General features: G+C 37.2%; 1 long non-coding RNA gene across 2 annotated transcripts; it reads left to right on the forward strand.

The window, feature by feature from the left end:
* The first annotated feature begins 4,881 nt into the window (after positions 1-4,881).
* LOC127836232 (uncharacterized) lies at positions 4,882-15,553 on the forward strand. 2 transcript variants are annotated; one of them, XR_008028676.1, is made up of 7 exons: positions 4,882-5,140; positions 5,490-5,551; positions 6,170-6,298; positions 7,070-7,130; positions 9,273-9,347; positions 9,855-9,968; positions 14,640-15,553. It is a non-coding gene; the product is annotated as an uncharacterized LOC127836232 (long non-coding RNA). The 2 variants fall into 2 exon arrangements; XR_008028677.1 differs by having other exon boundaries at positions 9,273-9,343.
* The last annotated feature ends 439 nt before the right edge of the window (positions 15,554-15,992 follow it).

Consider the following 15,992-nt stretch of genomic DNA (forward strand, 5'->3'; position numbering starts at 1 on the left):
TGGGGAAAGTGCCTGGCCTTTTTTGAGGTGAAAAAAAATCGCGCGAAACACCGGTTTGGGAGAAAAGAAGGAAAGTCTTAAATAATCAATTATACATATTTTACTGTTTTTAAAACAAATTCAAGGCAACAGATAATTTAATTATGCAATATTTTTATGCCCCCCTTCGAAGAAGAGGGGGTATATTGTTTTGCACATGTCGGTCGGTCGGTTGGTCCGTCCAATAGATGGTTTCCGGAATGCCCCCTTCAAGAAGATGGGGTATATTGTTTTGTACATGTCGGTCGGTCGGTCAGTCGGTCGATCCGTCCACCAGATGGTTTCCGGATGATAACTCAAGAACGCTTAGACCTAGGATCATGAAACTTCATAGGTACATTGATCATGACTGGCAAATGAGCCCTCTTGATTTTCAGGTCACTAGGTCAAAGGTCAAGGTCAAGGTCACAGTGACTCAAAACAGTAAAATGGTTTCCGGATGATAATTTTAGAATGCTTACGCATAGGATCATGAAACTTCATAGGTACATTGATCATGACTGACAGATGACCCCTATTGATTTTCAGGTCACTAGGTCAAAGGTCAAGGTCACAGTGACTCAAAACAGTAAAATGGTTTCCGGATGATAACTCAAGAATGCTTACGCCTAGGATCATGAAACGTCATAGGTACATTGATCATGGCTGACATATGCCCCTATTGCTTTTTAGGTCACTAGGTCAAAGGTCAAGGTCACAGTGACTCGAAACAGTAAAATAGTTTCCGGGTTATAACTCAAGATTACCTAGGCCTAGGATCATGAAACTTCATAGGTACATTTATTATGACTGGCAGATGAATCTCTATTGATTTTCAGGTCACTAGGTCAATGGTCAAGGTCACAGTGACAAAAAACGTATTCACACAATGGCTGCATCTACAACTGACAGCCCATATGGGGGAATGCATGTTTTACAAACAGCACTTGTTCTATTTTCTACACTGGATCAGGTTAACTTATATATTTAAAGGTTAAATAAAAATAATTTGGAATTTGGATTTTTTTTTCAATTGGGAAAAAAACAACCAGATTTGCATTGGGAATGGGGCCGAATTTCGGACCCGTGGCATAGGGCGGAAGAGGCCCTACATTCAATAACAAAGGGCCATTAAGTGTTTATCCCATGCGCATGTCTTTGCAAGCTCGATAGAAAACATAGTGGGTCTGTACACATCTTTTAACGCGTCGTAACATTTCTTATAATTGTTTCTATCGGCGTAGCTTTCAACGGCTTATTTTCTGATCAAAACATCTTGTATCTGACAAAGTTTATGCTTATTTTGTTGAAGGCATCATTCCTGGCTACGCACTTTGGGTTTCTGAGGTAGGCTTTGTGGAGGTGGTGTTTCTCATCCAATAACTGTTTAATGTCCTTTCATCAAACCAGTCCTTGTGTTTCTTGCCCCAAGGGTGTCTGTGGTTGTAGCATAAATCAGTTTTCTGAGTAATGCCCAATCCAACGCGCTTCCAGAGCATTTACAAAGGATAGCTTGCAGCTGGCAGTCTTTAACTTGGCAATGTTCATCCCGCCTGTAACTCTTTCTCAAGATAACATAGTCAATAAGATACTGGTGGTTTGAGCGAGGATGCATCCATGACGTTCGGTTACGCGTGTGAAGGGGCAAGATAGTGTTTGTGATCAGAAGTTCATGCTCATCACATGTCTGTTGCAGCGGACCACTCCATGGTATCCAAGGACTCCTTTCTAGTCCATGCCAACGCTTGGGTTGAAGTCAATTAAACGTTTAGCTTGTCTCAACTAAACATTATTTGATTATTTTGGTCACCTGTGATGTTTATCTTATTGATATACAAATAAAGCGAATTAAAACTTATTAAAGTTACTGTTTGTTATTTGGGTAATTATAGGAAATTATAGTTATTAAAGTTATAACATAGTCAGTGACAGTATTTAGTTGTAAGTTTTTTTTTTATATGATTGTCATTAAAGGTAAGGTCAGACTAGCCGAAGGTTTCTCGTCGCAAAACAGTGGTGACAACTTTTTTGGGTGTCAGTGAAAATCCTGCATCACCAGCAAAGATAGCAAGTTCGACTGGTTGGTAAAATAAGTTTAAATTTTAAATTTAAATAACCTATCAAACTAAAACAAACATGATCTAGTTCGCATTTTTAGCATATTCATTTCCTAATATATTTTTTCTGACACGAGGTCCGACAGTTTCGGGAATTATCCCAGACGTCAGCAAATTTTATCGGAAATGTCCGCGGTCCGACGTCTTTTGCATGGGTTGTTTAATCCGTAGTGCCTAAATCTATATCGAATTTATTTTTGGTTGAGGCACACGGATGCCCACATCTTTCACTATTGTCTGAAAACTTAATTTACGTCGGAGATAATTGAACCAAAATTTAGAGGTGCGCAAGTTCACATACTAATCTGTTTGTAAAGTTTCACTCACAACAAGACATACTTTTTAAGTTACTCGCGATTTAAGTTTTAAACATATGCATCAAAAGGGGCCACAACTCCAGTTGTGTCGAAAACAGTCCAGTCATAATGTAAATGTGCGCAAGTTCAAATGCTAAAATCTTTGTAAAGTCTCAGTAAATTATCAGCAATATTTTAATAAGTAACGCGCAACGTAAGATAAACAAGTTTTAGTTTTTTTATATAAAAAGGGGCCATGACTCCAGTAATGTCGAAAACCTGCGAGCCGAAATATCAGGATGCGCAAGTTGTTATGCTGGTTAATATGTTTCTAAATAATCAGCCCACTTACAGCAATACTTTTTGAGTTGCGTGCGCCTCAAGTAAAAGAGTATGAAATAAAACGCCCATATCTCCGGTTATATAAAAAATATTTCAACCAAAATATGGAGACGCTCAAGTTCACATTCTGGTTGATGTGCAAAGTTTCATCTATATAGATGTATAACCAATACTTTTGAGTTACGCGTGAAACTGAAAACAAAATGGGACAGACAGAAGGACGGTCGGAAATTGGCAAATCTATAAGAAGTTGTTAAAAAGCACGATCACAAACATACACTTTGGATATTCTTTCAACTGTAAAAAAAACAAGATAATAAGTATAAATAAAAACAACAAATGTTCCAAAACGTGATAATAAGCATAAGTTAAAATAGATTACATAAATTTAAATAACCAAAAGAAATTAAAATCGTGGTATCATTAATGCTAAAAATGTTTATAATAAAAATATGAATGTAAATACGTCCTAAAATGTACCCTCAATTTAAAGAGTGTTGTTGTTGGATTTGGCTGTTGCATCTTCGGCCACTCCGACTTCGATACATCATTCCTTTTGAACAGTGTCATCACGTCTAGAAGAAAGGTGTCCAACTTGTTTCTGGTCGAATCGGTGTTCCCGGTAGGTTTGGACCGCTTACCTAAAAATTTCGAAACAATTGAACCTAATTAGATATTAAACACAAGATAATGACATATAAAGTTTAAATATATATTTTTCAAAAACAATAGTAACAAAAGCGATTAACACTCTTGGGTGATTACAAACCTGATCGTAAACCTTCAGTAGTCTTGCGTTTCGCCGAACACGTGTCCATTTTCTTTCCCTTCTCATCATGCAAGTCCGACCGGCAACCGTTTGTAGGTGGAGTGTTAGTTTCAGCGCCTTGTTATAGCGCTCGCTTACTTGGGTTTCCGACCGTTGGTTTAGGATGAGGCGTTCTACTTATCTCACGGTCATTGTTCAGCTTGTCCACAATTTCGCGCAGTTTTCCACAAGCATATCGCTCCAGTAAGAGATTAGTGTTTTTCTTCAGGTCTTCGTAGGATGTAACACAAATCATTGAAAATGCGTAATCCTTGTTTAAGTCATTAATGGGTCGTTTGTTATCATCAGTCAGCAAAATAAGCTCTGAAATATTTTGCTGAATGGTGTCGCTATTGTGTCTGCAACATCGTGTGTGAATAATACTTAGACTTGGCTGCAGTGTTTCACTTCGTCTTTCTGCCGTTTTACTTGACTCATGTGGTTTATTACTGGCTTGACTGCGTTCTATAACTATTCCTTCTCCTTGGTTGATAGTCCTGTTAATTTGCTTAATTTCCTTACTTATTGTTCCGCCGCCGGACACCCCTGCCGTGGTGGTACGGTAACGGGACAAGGCTCCAATCATATGCACGCAGGTCCGTTGTTGCACAACAACGATATTTAATATTTGCATTGAAGGATGACGAAGTCCGAGTTCCGGTTAAGACATTCATTTATTTTTTTCTATTGGGTTCGCATGGTATTCATATAATGGCATTGTTAATTACATCATACAAGTACATAGGTTATACACATGCACAATCTGGTACATTGATGAATTAATAATGTTGTCATATCTAGGCATAACTGTCTCTGAGCTCCGTGACCATCATAACAATGGACAAACATGGCTGCTGTTTATTATTATTGTTGTCAGGAAAGTAATTGATTATTTATTATAACATAAAATTATACGGAGCAGCTCCGGGTGGAACTGTTCTGAAAATACGGGAATGTTTACTATGTTATATACCTCACTTTCTGCCATCCGGAGTGGTTTATATTTAAATTACAATGGAGGTTTCGTCGGAAGAGTGTCAGGAAAGATTGGCAAATGCTCCGGAAAAGTCTGGGTTTATATACTCTATGAATCGCTCCGGATGACGTCATCAAAATTATGACGTGTACGGAGCTCTGTATAATAAGAATTTACGGTCATAACCGAGCAACGTTTCGGCGATGTTCGTAGCGCACGGAACATGCCGAAGCGTATAGATTGAAGTCAACATGTATATTCAAGGATAATATATTCTTAACAATTATTTATATAACTATAGTAAACCAACATCCCACTTCCGACACTCTTGCTAGTTAGATTGAAAACAATAGAATATAATTTAACATCCATTATACTGCAAAAGAGTGAGGGAACGCCCATGACGACAATTCGATTCGTCTCGGAATTAGTACTATATTTAGATCGAGGTCTCCCGGACATGCAGGTTGTTTAGCAAGTAAAGCTACAATTGATTATGCGTAGTAGCATTTCATGACGAAAGCTTTCTAACACTGCACCCTCCCTGAAAAAGGGATTCGGACCCCGAATACAGAGCGAACAGGTAAGTCTTAACAATTAAGGAAAAATCCCAATGCTAAATTGAAATTTTAAATTGATCACGCCTTAGTTAATTAACATTCACAAAGCAGGGAAAGCACTCTCCATGTTATAACACATTAACGCTAAGGAGTTGTCTCCCCGGAAAATGAGTAATCGTAACATTAGCAAAACAATAACAATTGAACAATTAAAATTTATGTAACGATTAATTATTAATGCTTGTACAGTAAGGTATATATTTCACAAGATACAATAAATAGTCTTATTGCAATCAAGTGTAACATGTAGTCAAAATAATAAGACTAGTATATCAATTGTAATAATAAACAAATGTACATGACCATTTTCAGATATACAAGTAGCAAACACATTTGGGAGTCCCAGTCTGGCATATTTACTTGAACAATACAAGGTATTATGTCAAGTCACAGTCTTTTAAATAAACTATCATACCAAGTACTCAACATTCCTAACTAAATTACAATTATGATTGTTAACTTAACTGTAAGTAGCATTGTTTATAATAATTATAATTGTCAACATATTTACACAACATATTTACATCAACCTACCAATATGTTCTATACACATATTGCTATTTCCTTCTCCTCAATAAATTGGTACCTCTCCCTGTGGCCATCAGGTAAGAGTAGTCATCAATACATATGTATGTTGGATTGGTAAACCTCCTCACAGTAAGGGCAACCGTAATTTCCGAGTTTCACAATTTAAGCAATAATGCTATAAGTACAATTATAACTTCTATCATCTCGTGTAATTCTAGGGCAACTATAACTTTGTACATCTCTGCGAACGTTCGCACTTATTTATATACAGCATAAGTGCAGGGCAAAATCTTATATTCCTCAATTGACAATATCAACTTCTCTACTCTCAATAATCTATAATCTCAATATCTCGTAGTCATTAACAACATGAGTCTCAGTACTGAAGGGATAGACAGCCCAAGCTACATGATTGTTAGAATAATGTGTATGCCAAATTCACTTTGTATCTCTAATATTTCTAGGGTGCCAAAACCTCACAAAGACTGATTAAAAGAGAATTTAGACCGGGTGGGTCTCACACGTCTGTCCAGGGATTCTCAACATAAATGGCGGATGCAGTTGGTGTAAAGGACCAAAGCAAGAAACCAATGGTAATTAACTAAAATGGTAGATGCATAACCAACATAATAATAATCAGGTGGCACAAAATGGCATGGGAGGTATAAAGTCAACTGTTACATCTCAATCTCATAACGGGGTGGCATATCCCCAGGCGCCTAATAATAAGAGACCTGCCGGGCCCTATATTTAATCATAATGGCGAGAGCCTATTACATAGGGGACTAGAAGGGGAAGTATCCTAGCCCACCGGCCTCATAGTAGTACAAAAGATGTGTACTAAAGGGTACAAAAATGTGAATCAAAAAGTGTAAGTCCTCCCTACTCTAATTCTGTAAATCACACACCGAGGAACTTAGCACAGGCTTGCAAGCATAAAATTTGAAATGCAAAAAGGCAGGCTCCTCTCCCAGCATCAAAACTAAAAGAATAATGTCTTTGTAGGTTATCACATGTCTCCTCATTACATCTCAAACAGCCCTGTTAATGCATTTGGTTAACAATAATGCCCTTAAATTCTAGTACTCTTGTATAGTCCTTATTTCAACAACTTACATATACAACAATAATTAACTATGTAGTACATTAAACAAGTAACAATTATGTACACCCATATCTTTGTAGAGCAATAAATAATTTACTTTCTCTAGATCGAAAGATCTCTAAACTCTCCATAGTCATGAAGATAAGTTAATTATAACTGACTGTCCTAATAATTTGGTTGATTAAAAAAAATATAACAAGAAGTTGTTCTGACAAAATATTGTAAACTGTTTTACAACAATAAGATTTAAATTTTATAGGTGTGCAAGTAAAGCCTACGTCTCCACCCCGCCCCGTTAAAAGGAGTAAAGTTATGTTAAGGTTAGTATAAAGAACTAGGATATAACAGTTAAATCATGTACTTACATTCAGGACTGTCCCACTTACCATTAGTGAACAATGCAAAGGTTAAATAGTAGAAGTATAACATTTACTATGAATATAATTTATAACATATGTTATAAATATATATTAGTGAATTACTATCATAAACTATTAAGTTATAATGTCATTAATCACTGATGTCAGGTGTAGCCCACATCTTCGGTTTATAAACATCGTAGTTGGGACATCGTAGATTGGACATCGTAGATGGGACATCGTAGATTGGACGTCGTAGACAAAACATCGTAGATGGTACATCGTAGATTGGACATCATAGATTGGACATCGTAGACAAAACATCGTAGATGGTACATCGTAGATTGGACATCGTAGACAGTACATCGTAGATTGGACATCGTAATTGGAACATCGTAGATTTGACATCGTAGACGAAACATCGTAGATTGAACATCGTAGAAAAAAAACATCGTAGATGGTACATCGTAGACAGTACATCGTAGACAGTACATCATAGATTGGACATCGTTGACAGTACATCGTAGATTGGACATCGTAGATGGTACATCGTAGATAAAACATAGTAGATTGGACATAGTAGTTGGAACATTATAGATTGGACATAGTGGATTGGATATAGTAGATTGGACATCGTAGTTCTTACATTGTAGGCAACACTTCGTCGGTGACACATGGTAGGCATCTTAGTATAAATGAAAAACATTGTAGACTGTTTATGGTAGCTTGTATTCTTCTTTCATGTTTTGTTTTTAATTTACTTTTATTTATTTATAAGTTTTTCCTTGTATTCGATTTTCTTTCTGAGTCCAGGAAGGTGATAATAAGTAGCCTCTGTCTTGAGCGTAAGCAGGTCTTCTTGAGTTGAGGGAAGGAGGGCCAGCGGAATTGTTGAATCATTTCTTATGAAATTCAATATAGTTTCAAAGTTTTTGGCTGGTCTATCAATGAAGATTTCAGTTTCAGTTGTTTCTTTTGTTAGATGGTGAAGAAGGGAATATGGTTCCTTACTCAGGGTGTGTTTTGATGTAGTAAATATGTATCCTCCGACGTTCAATTTTATTTTAGAGTTGTTTTGTTTTTTCAATTCTGTTAATTTATCTTTTAAATTTTCTTTTTGAAGGGATCTTATTCGTTTTCAGGTTCTTCTTCAAAGGTTGCTTCGTTGTCAGACAGTGTGCTTTCAGTATATTGAATGTCTTTGTAAGAAATCAATTGTCTTGGATTGTCCATTTTGTTCAGAATCTTATCAAGTACATTATTTTTTGGTTCGTAAAATTTTGTTACTATTCTCTTGTCGATATCTAATGGTGTTCTGGATGTGACATTGTTGTTTGACTGCTTATTCTTCTTGGGGATGATAAAGCGTTCAGGCAATCTGCCCTCCTTGTGTTCCTCCTGCTGATGTTTCTGTTTTTGGGGTAAAGTTTTGTTTTCTGAAATGTCTTCTGGGACTGGAAACTCCAATTCTATGTTTTCCGGAGCATTTAGTTTCCACATTTTTTCAAATTCATCATCTTCATCTGACAGGTATAGGTCTTGTTGTAGGATGTTAGGGTTTGACTCTTTATTTACATGTGGCAGGTTGGTTTTGATGGGGGCTTCGGACTTCTTTTCTTCCTTTCTTTTTTTATGGCTTTTTATTATTTCTTCATTTGTGATTTCTGTTTTTCTTTTATGTTCTTCATGTGTTGTTTGGATTATTTTACATCTACGTTCCACTCTTGTACTAATGTAATCATCGATTTTTACTTTCTTCAAGGCTTCTTCTGCTTTGTCTCCTTGGAGATTGTGTAGGGTGTTGATCAGAATTATGTCTCTTTTTATCCCATTGTTTTTGCATCTGTGGTCTTCTCTCCGGTTAGTGATGTTGTTACATTTTTGGCATTGATATTTAAAATGGAGGTGGTTGGTTTGAATATGCCGTACTATGTTGGTTTTCTTGTTGTAACTTAAGTCCATGTGGGGGCACAATTTGCACTGCCACACGCGAGCCTGTAATATATATAATGGACACAGGTAAGGTTTACAGTTTGGCAATAGAAGTTTTATTATTAGATTTCTTTCTTAGTAATATAATTGGAATTTCTTCTTTCTTTTCAGGAATGTAATTTTAAAGGGATCAGGATCATAAGGTTTACTCTGTGAGGATCATGGGTTCCGCAGCAGAGACAGTAGGTATATGTATACAGGTGTAAGTGGTGTAAGGGTGTCGCTTTATTTAACACAACAAATATTAAATGAAGTACAATTTACATCATATACTGATCAGGCAAAGAATTATAACAATCTTTGTTGGGATGGAGGCTCAATTAGTGTCTTCATGCTAATTGGGTTTGTTTGTTCCACGGTACTCTTTAAGTTTGTCGTGGTGAACAAGAATGGGTCTTGAATTTGGTTTCATTTGGATCTCGTATAATACATCACCCCATTTCTTGGTGATAGTATAAGGACCGGTCCATGCGTTTTGTAGTTTAGGGTTTAAGCCCTTGTGTCTTTTTGCATTGAAGTACCACACCTGGGTACCAACTTCATAATTTATGTGGAATTTTCCTTTGTCATAATTTGTTTTCATACTGACTGCACTTTGTCCCAAGTGTTGTCTTGCAATCTCATGAATTTCCGTCATGATATTTTCAAGCTCTATGACGTAAGTGGCTGTGAAATGTGATTTCTCATCGACAGGTTTTCCGATGGCAAGGTCAATGGGCAAGTTCATCTCCCGGCCGAACATCATCATAGATGGAGTGAAACCTGTGCTTGAGTGTATGCTGGAGTTGTAAGCCAGTACCAGTAAAGGTAAATGTTCACACCAGTCCCTCTGATCTTTCTGTACAAAAGGTGTCAGCATGTTCTGAATAACTTTATTGATTCTTTCTACCAGTCCATCTGAACTTGGCCTGCCTACTGTTGTTCGTGTTTTGTGAATGCCTAGTAGGGTGCACGTCTCTTTGAATACTTCAGATTTAAAATTTGTTCCTCTGTCTGAGAATAGTTCAAGTGGAGTTCCAAAAGATCCAATAAACTTTTCAATCAACTTTCTTGCTACATATTTGGCTTCCATGGTTTTTAAAGGTATGGCTTGTATCCATTTGGAGAAGTAGTCGCAAACGACAAGAATGTATCTTTTTCCTCTTCGTAAAATAGGGTAAGGGCCCTGGATGTCAATGGCGATCTTTTCTAAAACTTGTCCAACTTGATAAAGTTGAAGAGGTCCTTTTGATTTTCTCTGAGGTTGTTTTCTCATGGCACAAGCATCACATTGTAGACAATATCTTTCCACATCTCTGTGTATTCCAAACCAGTGAAATCTGTTTTGTATCTTATGGTATGTTTTCCTGAACCCTAAATGTCCAGCTGTGACTGTTGCATGGAGTTGTTTGAAAACAGAATGCCTCATACTTTGTGGTAAGAGTATCAGTCTTTTCAGCGAATGGTCATTTGTGACAACCTTTTGGTACATGACATTGTTATCAAGTTCTAACAGTTCAAAGTTGTGCCAATAATGTTTCATTTCCATACCATATTTAGATATTTCCTGCCATTCTGGGCGGTTTCCAGTGTTTAACCATTGTAGGACAATTTTAAGTATAGAGTCGCAAGCTTGTTCTTCTTGTATTCTGGACAGTTCAAAATTTCCATCTTGGTAGTCTGTGTCGGAATAGTTATTAGGGGAAGTTTCTTCAGAGGTTGATTCTCCTATGCGTACTGTATGTGCAGTCACTTCTTGGTGAATGTATTTGTTTCCGCTCTTTCACAGTGAGTACAATATTCATCTGCACAAGGTCTGTGTGACAATGCATCGCTGTTATTGTGGACTCTACCTGGTCGGTATTCTATGATAAAGTGATAGTTTCCAAGGGTTTCCAGCCAACGAGCTAATTGTCCTTCACAGTTTTTGAAATTCAGTATCCACTGTAGACTTCCGTGGTCTGATCTAATTTTGAAAGGGTTTCCATAAAGAAAATGGTGGAAATGTTTGACTGCTAGCACAATTGCATACAGCTCTTTTCTTGTTGTGCAATAATTTCTTTCAGTATGGGAGAAGCATTGTGAGTAATAACTTATTACCCTCTCTTGGTTGTTCTGTACTTGTGAAAGTACGGCTCCTGCCGCAACATTTGAGGCATCTGTATCAAGGATAAAGGGCTGTGTTTCAATTGGGAAGGCAAGTATCGGGGCTTTGCATAGTCTGTCTTTTAACTCTATGAAAGCAGCTTCAGCTTTATCATCCCAGGTAAATGAAGTGTTAGCTTCTGTTAGTTTATGTAGAGGTTTTGCTTTGGTTGCAAAGTTTTGAATCATTTTTTCTGTAGTAACTACATAGTCCAAGGAAGGATCTCAACTGACGAACATTTTGTGGCCTGGACCAGTTCCTTATCTTTTCTGTTTTCTCTGTGCAGGCTTCTATGCCATCTTCGCTCAGTTGATGCCCTAGGAAACTTATTTTTCTTTGAAATAGTTTGCATTTCTTTGGACAAAGCTTCAGGTTGGCTGACCGGAGTCTTTCAAACATGTCGCGCAAGTTATTTAAGTGTTGTTGAAAGGTTTTGGAATAGCATAGCAAATCATCCAAGTAGATTAAGCATGCTTTGTAAGTCAAACCTTTCATTATTTTCTCAATCAGGCGTTCAAAAACGGCGGGACTTGTTGACATACCGAACGGCATAACTTTCCAGATATAAGTCTCTCCTCCTATACTGAATGCTGTGACTGGTCGGTCCTCTTCTTTAATGGGAATCTGGTGGTAGGCTGATCTGCAATCCATTGAGGAAAAGTATTTGTTTCCGGACAATGACTCTAAAGATTGGTCTATTCGTGGAAGCGGATGAGCATCAAACTTTATTCTTGCATTTACTTTTCGAAAGTCTATACACAACCGGACAGATGACTTGTCTGGTTTCGGTACAACTACTACTGGTGATAACCATGGACTTTGAGCAGGTTCTATAAGATCTTTATTGAGTAGTTTTTGTATTTCCTTCTCGGCTTGTTCACGTTTAACAGCTGGTAATCTATAGGGTGCTGTTCTTACTGGCATATTGTCTCCTGTGTTGATAGTAAATTCTGCCAAGTCAGTGCGACCCATGTCATCTTAAGATGTACAAAATACATCTGCATATTCAATGAACAATGACTTAACTTGTTGACCTTCTTTTTCGGATACATTTTGAAGAGTGACTTCTATCAAGTCTTTCATGTGTTCTGGTGTTTCAGGTTGGTTGTTGTCATGGTTTTTAATTGATGTCGCGACATTGGTGTGATGTACTAAATGTTCTTGAAAGGCTGGTATACTATCCTTGTTTATCATTTCGAGATGTGCCACTATTGTGTTTTTATGCAGTTTGATAGGTATGGAATCAAAATTAGCTATTTGTAATGGTACAAGTCCATTGGAAGGTTGTACCAATGCTCGTGCAAGCAGGACACTGTGTTTTTCAAAAAGATTAAGGTTTGGAGAGGTCACGCCTAATTTTGTGTTATCATATGGATCCATTGTTCTTCCAGATATCACAATCTCACTTTCTGGTGGTATTTCTATATCATCAATCAAAGCAATTCTGCATCCGTGAACATCAAATTCATTTGTATGGCAGTATACTTCTTCTCCATTGATTTTCAAGATCTGTCTGCTTAGGATAATATCACAACTGTGGTTCATCATAAAATCTCTTCCAATAATGAACTCATTGGAAATGTCTGCTAGGAAAACTGAGTGTTGAAACAGTTGTTTGCCAATTGTAAATTCAATGTTAATTTTTCCATGGAATTTAGCTCTATCTCCTGTTATTCCAACCAGTATATCATGTGTTGGTTGAATTTGGGGTTTGTTATCTTTCCATTTGTCATAGATGCTCTTTTTCATAATGGTTATGTTGGATCATGTGTCTATTAAAGCTGTGATATACTGGTTTCCAATCTGTATTGGTAGAAACAATCCTTCATGTACTGTGTCTCTTAAGTTATTTACTGGAATCTGTTGGCCCTTCTCATCGGGTTTTCGGGTCTCCTTGTGGGCCTCCATGAAGACCTGTTCTCGTTTCCCTGGTTTAAATGAGGTCTGTTTTGAGTCTGGGTCCTGTTGTTTTCATTAAATCTCTGCCACTGTCTTGGTCTTTCAAATGTATCTTCCTGTGGGAAATTTCGCTGTTGTTGGTGATTTTGAGGACTTGGTCTTCCATAAGTACCAGGAAATGGTGTTGAAGATCTGTCTCTGTAGTTTGTATTTCTCTGGTTTGTCTCATGCTTATCTTTTGATAGTTTTTCAAAAGCATCAGCCAATTTCTCGAGAGTTTTTGTTAGTTGTGTGACCGTTTCGTTTCCACTTTTTGCATCATCATTGTTAAAAGTACAGTTGGAATTGTTGGGCTTTGTAATGTGCTCAGAGTTATTTTTGAAATGATTAGACTCTGTTCGTCCTGCAGAAACATTAATGGACTGTTTTCTTCTGACCTCTGCTGTTTTGTATGCCTCAAACCGTGTTGCTATTTGGGTTGCCTCTGACAATGTGATTGGTTCAGCCTCTCTAAGTTTCATACGCAAGGTTTGGTCATCAATTGCTTCAATAAAATGGTCTCGAGCCAAAGTATCTGTGAATTCCTTGGTTGTATTTGGGTAGGCCATAAGGGTCAGCTTCTTAATGTTTTGAGCTAGTTCAGGGATGCTCTCTCCTACTCTCCTGGTACGGTTCTGTAGTTCAGTCCTAAATATAACATTTTGATTCTGGGAACCATATCTCTCTTTCAACTTATTGATCAAAGTGTTTTTTTCCGTTTTCTCGTGCCTCTGTAGCTCGGTAAGGATGCCTCTGGCAGAGCCAATGAGACTGTTAGCCAGGTGAAGGCCTTTAAGGTAGGGTGACCATCCATTTATTTGGCAACTAATTTCAAATGAGTCTAGGTATTCATAAATGTCCTCTTTTCCATCATATTTGGGTGGATGCACTTTTAATTGTACATCATTGGAGTATTCGTAATTGTACGTGGGACTTCTCCTAGGTCTGTATGGATAATTCACTCTGTCATGGTCACCTCTGTCATATCTATGTCTGTTTAAATTTGGAAAATCTATTTCTGTATCCGGGTTGGACAATGATCTGTCTAGGTTATGATATCCGGGTAAATCTCTATCCGGAGACATGTTTCTACTGGGCTGAGAAAAACTAGTATCCATGTCTGGATTTTGGTTTGTATTCAGGTCATGGGGAGCAACTGTAGAGCTCCTGGTCTCTGTATTGGGGGTTGTGTCCCTTGGATTGGACATTTCCTCTAAGTATCAACAATAAAGGGATATTTTGGGACTGGGTATATCAAACTCACTCTCTCACTGTAACATCAAACATTTATTTTACAAAATGTAAAATCATACATACTTATACATTGTAATGTTTATGAACAAATGTAAAGTTCGGTAATGTTACAAGCTTGTACTTTATGTTGTTGTGCAACAATTGGTTTTTGTGTATTTCAGGCAGGAGCTGTATAATAAGTTCAAGTGCAGTCCGGAGTCTGGAGGAAGCTTAATTAACATAAAGGTCCTTAAGTTCAGTGGAAACCAGCCACAGAATCTCGTGGAGCTAATCCATTCACATTAGCTAGCGTTATGAATAGATGGCCAATCTTTACATAACAAGGACTGCACATTGAATTTTAAATGAATGTACGAATAAAAGCAAAGTACTGTGGTGTTTGTTGTCACTACGAAAACAATATAGGTATTATGGTTCATAGCGATCATATACGGAAACCTGGACAATTCTTGTAATAATCGACCAAGATGATACTGTGACGTCATATATTTACATACGTCATATATTAAGTGACGAAATCGTTATATTATCTTAAAGTGTAGTTATTGAAAATGATATATGAAAATTGTGTCTGAAGTAGACGACTGTCGAAATAATTCGACTTTGTTTTAAATCCTGTGATTAATATTATTAGAATTATCATGTGGAATAATTGGATCAATAAACGCATTCTCTATTGAAAAGCATGTGTTATCTCTGGCAACGAGGACGCAACTTCTTAAAATGGTAACTGGTTTATTGTTAAAGGTAGTGTTCTAAAGCATCCGGATCAGACTAACTTTTAAGGTTTGTCATATTACATTTATTATATTTAATGGATCGTCCGGAGCAATAATGTATTTCTCCGTATTAAATTTTTGCTCCGGTCAGAAGAGTATTGATGAATTCATTGATCCGGATCGGGACCTGCTCCAGACAGCGTTTGCTATGACGTCATAATTTACCATCCGGAGTGAACTGATATACGTCATCATGTACATTCATACGGAGCTATCCGGCGAAGTCTAAACATTTGTTGAGTTTTATGAACAATATATTTTTAGTAAATCGGGAGCGGGGAATCTGCATTAAACTGGTTTGAAAATGATACAATCGTCCTTCTTCTTTCTAGATTTTTTATATATATTTTTTTTATAGTAATTGATCCCAGCACTTCTGACACCAGTTGTTCCGCCGCCGGCCACCCCTGCCGTGGTGGTACGGTAACGGGACAAGGCTCCAATCATATGCACGCAGGTCCGTTGTTGCACAACAACGATATTTAATATTTGCATGGAAGGATGACGAAGTCCGAGTTCCGGTTAAGACATTCATTTATTTTTTTCTATTGGGTTCGCATGGTATTCATATAATGGCATTGTTAATTACATCATACAAGTACATAGGTTATACACATGCAAAATCTGGTACATTGATGAATTAATAATATTGTCATATCTAGGCATAACTGTCTCTGAGCTCCGTACCCATCATAACAATGGACAAACATGGCTGCTGTTTATTATTATTGTTGT

Source organism: Dreissena polymorpha, chromosome 6 (genome assembly GCF_020536995.1).
Source record: "Dreissena polymorpha isolate Duluth1 chromosome 6, UMN_Dpol_1.0, whole genome shotgun sequence".
In the NCBI taxonomy this organism is placed as follows: Eukaryota; Metazoa; Mollusca; class Bivalvia; order Myida; family Dreissenidae; genus Dreissena; species Dreissena polymorpha.